General features: G+C 43.5%; 1 protein-coding gene across 2 annotated transcripts in view; it reads right to left on the bottom strand.

Moving 5' to 3' along the window:
• Tjp2 (tight junction protein 2) overlaps nucleotides 1–10,000 on the bottom strand; it is a 124,093-nt gene that overhangs the window by 95,556 nt on the left and 18,537 nt on the right. The window contains exons 1-2 of one of the 2 annotated variants that reach the window (XM_028763975.1): nucleotides 3,568–3,580; nucleotides 738–858 (exon numbers count right to left, since the gene is read on the bottom strand). The gene's annotated coding sequence lies outside the window, so the exon portion shown is untranslated. Of the gene's footprint in view, nucleotides 1–737; nucleotides 859–3,567; nucleotides 3,581–10,000 lie in introns of those variants that run through there. The other variant, XM_028763974.1, reaches the window with a different exon arrangement.

Genomic DNA, 10,000 nt, shown 5'->3' with positions numbered 1-10,000 from the left:
CAGTAAGTAGGTAATACTCACACGCAGTACTTACTAAAATTGAGTACAAATTTTATCTTTAGAAGCCAACATGTTCTTTCTTTAATCTACTTCCAAGTGCCGCTCAATATAATAATGATTTTTCCATCTCAATGAGGATGAGCTAAATGTGACCTACCAAAATGACCTCCAACTCCAGACACCAGGCATATCAAAAACTACTCCCAGCAGCTATGGGGTTATCATGAACCCTAAGAGATCTACACATGTACCTCAGCCAAGGAAATACATCACCCAACCTCGGCAGGATGCAGCAGTGCTCTTCACGGCTAAGCCATCCTTCCTCCTCCTTCACCTCTTAGGAAAAGAATGGAGATTGAGCCTAGGGCCCAAACTATGCCTACAGCCCAGATAGGACTTCAGCTCTTCACTCAGTAAAACAGACATTTCCAACTCGAGGGCAGGGGTGGCACACACCTTTCATCTGGCACCCGGGAGGCAGACCTTTGAGTTCAACACTACTTTGGTTACAGAGTAAGTTCTAAGACAACCAGGGCTAAACAGAGACACCTCGTTTTAAAACAATAACAACAAAACGAACAAACAAAAAAAAGCTATTACTATCAGATTTCTTTAGAAAACATGCGTGAACATTCCAGCAACCTGGAAAATAGTCATCTTTACCTATGATGTGAAATGATATATCAAATTTGGTGTGAGCCAGTGAGTGGGTTACTAAGAGACAAGCAAGCAAGTACCTGGGAGAGCAGGCTGTAGGTGGATACCGGTCTGTGAGCTGCTGAGTGCTTCGGTCTGGAGCTGTAGCCTGGGTACCAGTCCCACTCACAGGGAGAAGAGAGTAAGGCAGGACTCCGTGCCCTGGAGAAGACAGATTGGTTAGATCTAAGTGCACCCTCATCTTGATGAGCTTCTGAAGTGTACACTGAAGTCTGAATATCATAGCTCATCCTGAAGGATGGCAATAAACACAGACTTATACAGCAGGCGCTGTAATCTATCACACAACACACAACACCTATTAGTCCCCAAAAAGAATCCCAGCATCGGTGAGCAGTCAGTCATTCCCCAGCCCGTAATTCTCTCCCATCCTCTGACCTTAGGCAATCACCAATCTCATTTATGTTTCTAGAGATTTACCTGATTTTTTTTTTATCTTTTTAAAAAATTTATTCATTATTTCATGTGTATGGGTTTCTCCTGGCTTGCATGTTTATCTGGGCACCACGTGTATGCAGTACCTGCTGGGGCCACAAGAGGGTGTTGGAGCCCCTTAAACTAGTGTTAACAGCAGGTTGCAAGAATCCCAAGGTTGTTGCTAGGAACTGAGCTCTGGTCCTCCGCAAGAGCAGTATACACTCGTAACCACGGAACTGTCTCTCCAGCTCTTAATACACCACTACTTCTAAAAGTCAAATAACATTCTACCATACAGACATACCACAATCAATCAATCAATCTGTTTATCAGATAGACATTGGACTAGGCCCAACCCACCTGAGCATAATCCTCAAGTACAAGAATTTCAGAGAATTTTCTTTCTTGGAGATGGAGGGTGGGCTGGAGGGGAAACTTAACAGAAAACAACTGAGAAATAGAAAGAAAAAAAAAACTTTTTTCCCCTTTAACACAGGGTCTCCATATGTAGCCTCGCCTGGCCTCAAACTCATAATCCTCCTCTTCCCTCCCATCAGGGGCTGGGATTACAGATGCGTCTCCTGGGCCTGGTAAGAAAACTTTAATATGGTACAATGTACCTAAAATTTTGCATTTTAAAGCCTGCAAAGAGAAAGCACTTGAAACGACCAAGGGATGTCCTTTGTGACTTCAGTAAAACTGGCTTATAGCCTTGAATCTATGTTGCTGACCGCCAGCATCTCAAGAGACAGATTCTTTGTATCTCTCAATACAAAAACATTTAACCCTTCACATCCCTGCCCACGGCCACGGGGGGGGGGGGGGGGGCGGGAATGTGCGGGGTTCCCAGGGAATGTGCCCTCTTGCCATTTCTGTACCCATTCTTCTTTCTGTCTGTGACACAAAGATTCTGGCTATCTTCATTAAACTCTCTCCTTCCTATACTGACAAACCAGAAGTAAGGGACAGTGTTGATTTTATTTGTTCAGGCAAGAAGCCTATTTCCCTTCTCCAAGGATCAGCAGGAAATGTAGGCTGAGGCTAACTCGAGGTCAACTGGACTTCCTACAAAGCAAGCAGCGGATCGGGCCCAGCCCATTCGTAGTTTCTATTATTACTTCCAAAGATAAATAAACGGCAAGCAAATCAAGATGTGCTTGGTTACGCCTTTGGCCTGAATGTGAGATTTTTTTTTTTTTAATGCAGGTATCAGTTCTAAACAATTTCTTTTAGTGAAACATCTTGCTTTTTAACATACTTTTTTTTTGTTTATCTATAACATCCTGGATTTAATTTTCTTTCTGTCTTTTTTTAAATTTGGAGACAATCTCATGTAGACCAGGCTGGCTTCAAACTTACTCTGTAGCTTTTTAGAATAAATGATCCTCCTGCCTCTACACACCAGCACACCCAGTTCATGGGGAATGTTCATGGGAAATTTTACCCATGCAGCCAACAATCTACCTTCCTACCTCTGAGATCTTGAACAGCTTTTTGGAGAGAAGGAATTAGGATAAAAAGCCAGCAGGATAAAAAGCACAAGGTCTCGAGGCAGACAGCAAGAGGACACTGCCTCTTGTGTGACCCATGGACCAAACCCATACCAGCATCTTGCTCCTCAGCATCATCTTTGAGTGTGTGGCAAATGCAGAATAACAGGGTGAAGAAGGAAGACTGTCAAGAGTTCAAGCCCAGCTTGGGTTACACAGTAAATCTGTATCTCAAAGAACAGGGATGGCAGAGCTGACAGGTGGACGGAAGGCTCCCTAGCAGATACAACCTGAATCTACATTTTAACAGGGTGATTGACATATACGCTAAAGTTTGCAAAATAAGACATTTGGGAGCTGGAAAGATGCTCAGTGGTTAAAAGCACTGGTTGTTCTCCCAGAGGAACTGGTTCGATCCCAGCACCTACATGGCAAATAACAACTGACTGTACTTCTTTACACTGTAGGTACTGCATACACACGGTAAACCTGCAGGCAAAACACCAATACACATACAAATAAAATAAGACATTGAAGTCTGTGAAAGATGAAGAACTAAAGAGTAAAATTAACACAGTAGGGGCTAGAGAGATGGCTCAGTGTTTAAGAGTACTTAGTGATCTTATAAAGAACCTGGGTTCCATTTCCAGCACCCATGATGGCTCACAACTAATCATAACGCCAGTAACAGGGGTCCAGTGCTCTCTTCTGTCTCCTGAAGGCACCAGGCACACATGTGGTGCAGACATATATGCAGACAAAATGCCAATATACATAAAAATTAACCAAAATCAATTAACACATAGACAGGAAATCAACCCTCTAAGGATACCCAGAAAGGAATGGACGCTAAGCTTAGATGAAAGGCTGGTCCCAATAAAGCTGTGTGGAGATCAGGAAAGCTATATTCTGTTGGGGTGAACTCAAAGCAATGAGAACTCACCCGTGAGAGGAGCATGTCGGTCCTTCAGATAATGAGGCCAAGGCACCAGGCCTGCAGGAATGTTCTGCTCAGAAGCAAAGATCAAAACCAGTGTGGAGCTTTGTTTATGAAGGATCAGTTTGCAATGAATGGTTTCTCATCATTTAGGGAGACAAGGGGGAGACAGAAATGGTTCTCCTTATGGGACTTACTCATCCCAATTACTGGGAATCTCTAAACAAACTACTAATCTGTCAGTTTAGGGATGAAGAGCATCACAAACCGCCCTGGACCAGATAGTAAAGACATCCAGCTTGTGTCTGAGGACCAAGCCCTCCTTCTGTAATGATGATTCCAATGAAGCTATTCCACACTCTAACAAGTGAAGACTAAATTAGAACTCAGAAATGGAAAACACACAGACCACATGTCATAGCTCCCAGTTTCCTGACTCTGTATTCAGAACAAGCATCCCTGATTCAGTGTTTACAAGCCCAGGCTTGTCCTCATGGTCCTCGACAGCTATACTCTCCAGTCACCCCCAACACCTGGCACCTGTGTGCCAAGGGAGAAATCTATGGCCTCCCCAACAGAAGATCCCACCAGCTCTGTATTTCTGCTCCTCTTAGACCACGGTCTAAGCTTCATTCAGTGTGGCCACACTCAGAGGCTCCCTCAAGAATCAGTTTGGGGGCTGGAGAACTGGCTCAGTGGTAAGAGAAAGTACTCCTCTTTTGGACTGAAGACCCAAGTTCCATTCCCAGCATGCATATCAGGTGGCTCACAGCAGCCTGCATCTCCAGTTGCAGGGGGATCCAATGCCTCTGGCCTCCAAGGACACCTGGAACTACATGCACATATCACACACACACACACACACAATACAGTTAGGGGAAGAGGAGAATGAAGTAATTATATTTTAATTTTTTAAATAAAAAATAATAATAACTTCAGGACTGAAGAGATAGCTCGGTGTTTAAGAACACTGGCTGCCCTTCCAGAGGATCCAAGTTCAATTCCCAGCACCAACATGTGGCTCACAACTAACTCTCTGTGAATCCATTTCTTCTTGGAATGCAACATCTTCTTCTGGCCTCTATGGGTACCAGGCATGCCTGTGATATATAGAAATACACACAGGCAAAACACACACACAAATACTTTATTTATTTGCTTGTTGTTTGTTTATTTTGTTTTTCAAGACAGGGTTTCTCTGTGTAGCCCTGGCTGTCCTGGAACTCACTCTGTAAACCAGGCTGGCCTCAAACTCAGAAATCCACCTGCCTCTGCCTCCCAAGTGCTGGGGTTAGAGGCATACACCACCACTACCCGGCTACTTTTTAAAAATTAAAGAAAATAAATTTTATAAAACTCCAGTAAAGCTACATTTGGTCAGGAAGAAAACAACAATAATAAAAATACACCTTTTTTTGTGTGGGGGGGGGAAGGGGTTGGTTCTTCAAGACAAGGTTTCTTGGCGTAGCCCTCACTGCCTTGGAACTAGCTTTGTAAACGAGGCTGTCCTCAAACTCACCTAGATCTTCCTCCCTCTGTTTCCCGATAGGATTAAAGGTGTGAGCCACCACCGCCTGGCATGAAAATAAATCTTAAAAAAAAAAAAAAGATGCTAAGTGTGACAGTACATGCCTTATATTCCAATACTCAGGAGGCTGAGGCAGACAGACATGTATGAGTTTGAGGGTAGCCTGAACTACATAGTTAGTTCTTAGATAGTCAGGCTACATAGAGGGATCTTTTTGGTCTCAAAATCCAAAAAGAAACAACAACAAAAATCTGTTTTTCATTACAGCACGACCTCTTCACGCTTTAGGAAGAAAAACAGTATATGATATAATAATAAATAGTAATGTCTCCAGATTCAGTCGCAGACCTGAATTACTGAAAAGGGGAAAGTCTGTCTAATAAAAACCTCCCCTTACAGACAGGACATCTTCTTGAACCAAATGTCTCGAGAGCATTTGAAGCTGAGTCACAGGGTGCAGAGCAGTTGTGCTATGCGTAGTAGGAAGCAGGGACACCCTGGTCTTTCTCCACTCAGTGCCAGCACCAACCTTGAATTCTAACAACCAAAAATGCCCCAACACAGTACAAAACATCCCCCGGGAGTAGACAGCAAAATTCTTTTCCTCTTCCTATGCTGAAAAGCACTGACTTTCATGATTCTAGAGATTCTCTTCAGGAAATGGAACTATAAATAATCCACTCGTGTTTCTATGTTTTCTACACCTTCCATAATGAATGTATACTGAAGCCAGTAATTTTAATTTTTAAGGAGAAATCCCACTTATTAACAATATCTCATGTGGACTGGTGACTGCTTCTGTGTAACTCATGCAGCTTAAAAATAAAATTCAGGACCCTAAAATGACTGTCCACCCTGCAGGCACTGCAGGCAACAGCTGTTCATCGTGCAAAGAAACGGAAGAAGGACCTTAGAAATGTTTGCACCCCAGACCCTGCAGAAAGAACTCAGCTTTCTCCAGCATGGTAAATCAGTGGGCTTACAAAGAATGGGAACAGGAAGACTAGGCCAAATATCCCTACAATACACACATACTTGCACATGCACACCACACACACATACACACACACACACACACACACACACAGACCAGTGCTAGGAATGCCCTCACCATCCTTCTAACCAAGTGTTAGAATACTGAGCTACAGCCCACAACTGCTGACATACGATACACCATAATGAAAAACATTTGCACTTGTACAAACAAGAAAGAAGGATGGATATGAATACTGTCTTTATCCATAAGTATTGTTAGCTATGTATTTTGTATTTGTTTTCGAAAACAGGACCGGGGAGGTGGCTCAGCAGGTAAATGTTTGCCATGCAAGCCTGGCAAATCCCCAGCACCCATGTAAGGAGAGTAAGGAAGAATGTACTCATGAGGGTTGTCTTCTGCCCTCTACATGTGTACTATGGCATGGATGCCCCAAGGCACACACACTTAGAACATTAAAAAGCTAAGTATTAAAAGAGGTTCTTATGCCCAATACTTCATCTTCTCGGGTGTTCAGTTGTCTGCTTTTGATATTTTGGAATCTGTTTGAGAGCACTATACACATCAAGGAAGAAGAAGAAAACCATTCTCGGTGCTGAGCTCAACCACGAGAGCTCCTCTCTCTTCTCTCTCTCTCTCTCTCTCTCTCTCTCTCTCTCTCTCTCTCTCTCTCTCTCTCTCCACACATACACACACACACACACACACACACACACACACACACAGCCAAAACTGGTTTCCATCATTAGGAGAGAAGCTTGGGCCTCCTCTGCTTACCCAGGATGCTGCCAAAGGTTTACGTGTCTCCGGCTCTCGGGTAGAAGCTCTCTTTTGTTAAGTGGGGTGATACCCACGGCCGCTTCCAGAATAGCTATGTACTTCTTGTATCTCATCTTGTCTCTCTCGGTACACAGTCCCATAAATTTTGGTCACTGTTCAACTACAGCAACTAGATGCCACTGCTCCTTGCTTTCCTGTGCTCTGTGTCTCCTTAGCTGGGCCTGTCCAATCATCGAGGGGAGGGGTGATGGGTGAGGGGAAGCCAAGCCAGGGAGGATGGAAAGAGGTCTTTCCGATCTCACGACGTCAGTGTTAGGTAGAGCTAAAGAATCTGCAAAAAGCACTAACAGAAATGCTCTGCAGGGATGAGGGTGGCTTTAAACACAGCGTCTAATGTACACTCCCCGATTAATCCGCACATAAATCTTTGAGGCCACTAATCCTTCACGTACTAATGGCGTATGCGAGGTGATTGATCTCAGGACCTGGTAGTAATTGGTCAAAAGCCTACTTGCCTTTGGATGTATTAAAATCAGAAACAGATTTGCTCTTTCTGCAAATCCCCCCCGGAAAGCTGTACTTTAGCAAATGAGGAAGGAATTCCATCTGCCATTTTATAGCAATACACCTCTGCTATGAACTGCTTGCTTAGGCCAACAGCAAAGTCTAATTAATTGCAAACAATTGTTGTTTTTTTTAATTGACTATTTTTATCTTTTTCATTTAAGAAACTAACATGTATTAATTTGTAAATAAAGTGTCATCATGGTATTTCCAGACTTTTTATTTTATGGTTACTAGTTTGTTTTGAGACAAGGTCTCACTTGGTAGCCCAGGCTGGCCTCAGACTCATGAGGATTCTTCCAGCTCTGCTTCCTAAGTGATGAGATTACAGGCCTGTGTACCACATCTTGTCTATTCCTTCTTAGTATCTTTTTGAAATATCATAAAACCCAAGACAGGTGAGCCCTGTTCAAATGAAAATATCTGTACTAGAGAAACTTAGAAACGACCTCTCTCCTCCTTTTTGTAAGATTCCCCCTTTGAAGGACCTTCCTCACTCTCTGCTCACATGATAAAGTGGACCCCATCTAACTACTTTATGGCTCGTGGTATACATGATCTGGACCTGAATCAGTCTTTTCTGAGATGAGTATGACTTTAAAAGAGGAATGCCAAGACTGGGGAGACAGCTCAGTGGTTAAGAGCACTTGTGGCTCTTGCAAAGGACCTGGGTTTGGATCTCAATACCCATATGGTGGCTCATGATTACAGTTCCAGGGGATATGGTTCCTTCTTGTAACCTCCATGAGTAGTACCTGGCATGCATGTATGCATGTGGTTCACATATACATATGATCAAAACACTCATACACTTAAAAAAGGCATGACGGGGCTGCCTTCTTGCATTGGAGTCAGTAACAAAGCTGGCAGGGAGATTAGACTGTTAGCAGTCACACATCCTACCTCATAAAGACAAGATGTTGAGAAAAACATCAAAAGACATGGCATCCTTAGGGCTTCTAGATTCAGCTATGTGTAAGACAACCGCCATCCCAGGAGATCCCCCCGTTAGACTTGTGTTAAAGCTAGCAAGCTGACTTTCATGAGTCAAGAATATCAACCACCGTTCCAAGAGTAGCCCTATCATGACCCATAAGTCACAGAGAAAAGAAGTAAAGGTAGGAGGAGCTTTGTTGAGGAGCAACTGAAGGGGGTAGAAGTATTATAGTTGGGGGGATAGGGTCAAGATACAATGTATATACGCAAAATATTACCAAAGAATAAATTAGAGTCAAAACTTGAGTGTTTATTTATTTATTCATACTATGTACCATGAGAACATATATTATACACACACATATTCCCTGACCCATCCCTGACAGAGTCTCAGTATATAGTTTTGGCTGTCTTGGAACTTGGAAATCAGGCTGGCCTCGAACTCACAGAAATCTGCATGCTTCAGCCCTTCAAGAGTTGGGATTAAAGATACGGGCTGCTACGCCTGGTCTATTTTTCCTATTTTTTAAAAAAAGATTTGCTTGTTAATTTTATATATATACGAGTACACTGTAGCTGTCTTCAGACACACCAGAAGAGAGCATCAGACCCCATTACAGATGGTTGTGAGCCACCATGTGGTTGCTGGGAATTGAATTCAGGACCTCTGCATCCAGGATGGAGAGGTGACCTGTGGAGAAGTAAGGTGTGACTCTACCTGTTCCCATCCAATTCCCCCGAGCGATGGGGGGTGCTGCCCCTCTTGCACTGGTAAGAGCTGATGGGGAGGAACGAAACCCTGCTCTTTCTTCCTCGACTCTTGCAGCCCAAGGGCTATTTATTATTCAACTTTTCCCGCAATCACCTGGAATGCTGACTCTGATTGGAGGTTCATGGGTGGGGTCTGAGAACATGCAACGCTACCAAGCTCCTTGTGCTGCTGCTGCTGATCTGGAATCTCACTTTGAGAACCACTTGTCTATGCTGAAATGCTTTTTTTTTTTTCCCAGACAGGGTTTCTCTGTGTAGTTCTGGCTGTCCTGGAACTCACTCTGTAGACCAGGCTGGCCTCGAACTCAGAAATCCACCTGCCTCTGCCTCCCAAGTGCTGGGATTAAAGGTGTGCGCCACCACTGCCCACTGCCCGGCTCAGTCAATGCTCTTAAATGCTGAGCCATCTCTCCAGCCCCACTTTTCCCATTTTTAACAGTCAGAAGACTGAGGACGTACAAGCTATGAGTTCTCCTAACAATTATAAAAGACCAAGTGCTCACTTCACTCTGTCCGGTTAAGCAATTCACATCATCTGACCACATCACAGAAAAATGGAGCAGAAAAACAAGAGACAACCCGTTGGATATTGAAATAGTTCATTTCCATAGCGTTCATGAATTTTACTCCCACTGGCTGTTTTGCAAACAAGTAGCACCAGTTAGTCACAAGACTTCTTTTATAGGGTGAACTTGAACTTGGCAAGCTACAGCTGCCGCCCCTGGAAAAAGTTCCATTCAGCCCTCATTCAACCACACAGGAAGATGTAATTACACTTTCGCAACAGACTTTGTTCTAACAAATTGTGTTTCTAATGAGTGTGATAAAAATTACTATATAACCCTCCCAAATAAGAGGCCTGAGCT

This window comes from Grammomys surdaster, unplaced genomic scaffold (assembly GCF_004785775.1).
Source record: "Grammomys surdaster isolate TR1022 unplaced genomic scaffold, NIH_TR_1.0 141, whole genome shotgun sequence".
Lineage (NCBI taxonomy): Eukaryota > Metazoa > Chordata > Mammalia > Rodentia > Muridae > Grammomys > Grammomys surdaster.
Note: the sequence above shows the minus strand (reverse complement) of the source record. Positions and strands in the feature narration are given on the sequence as shown.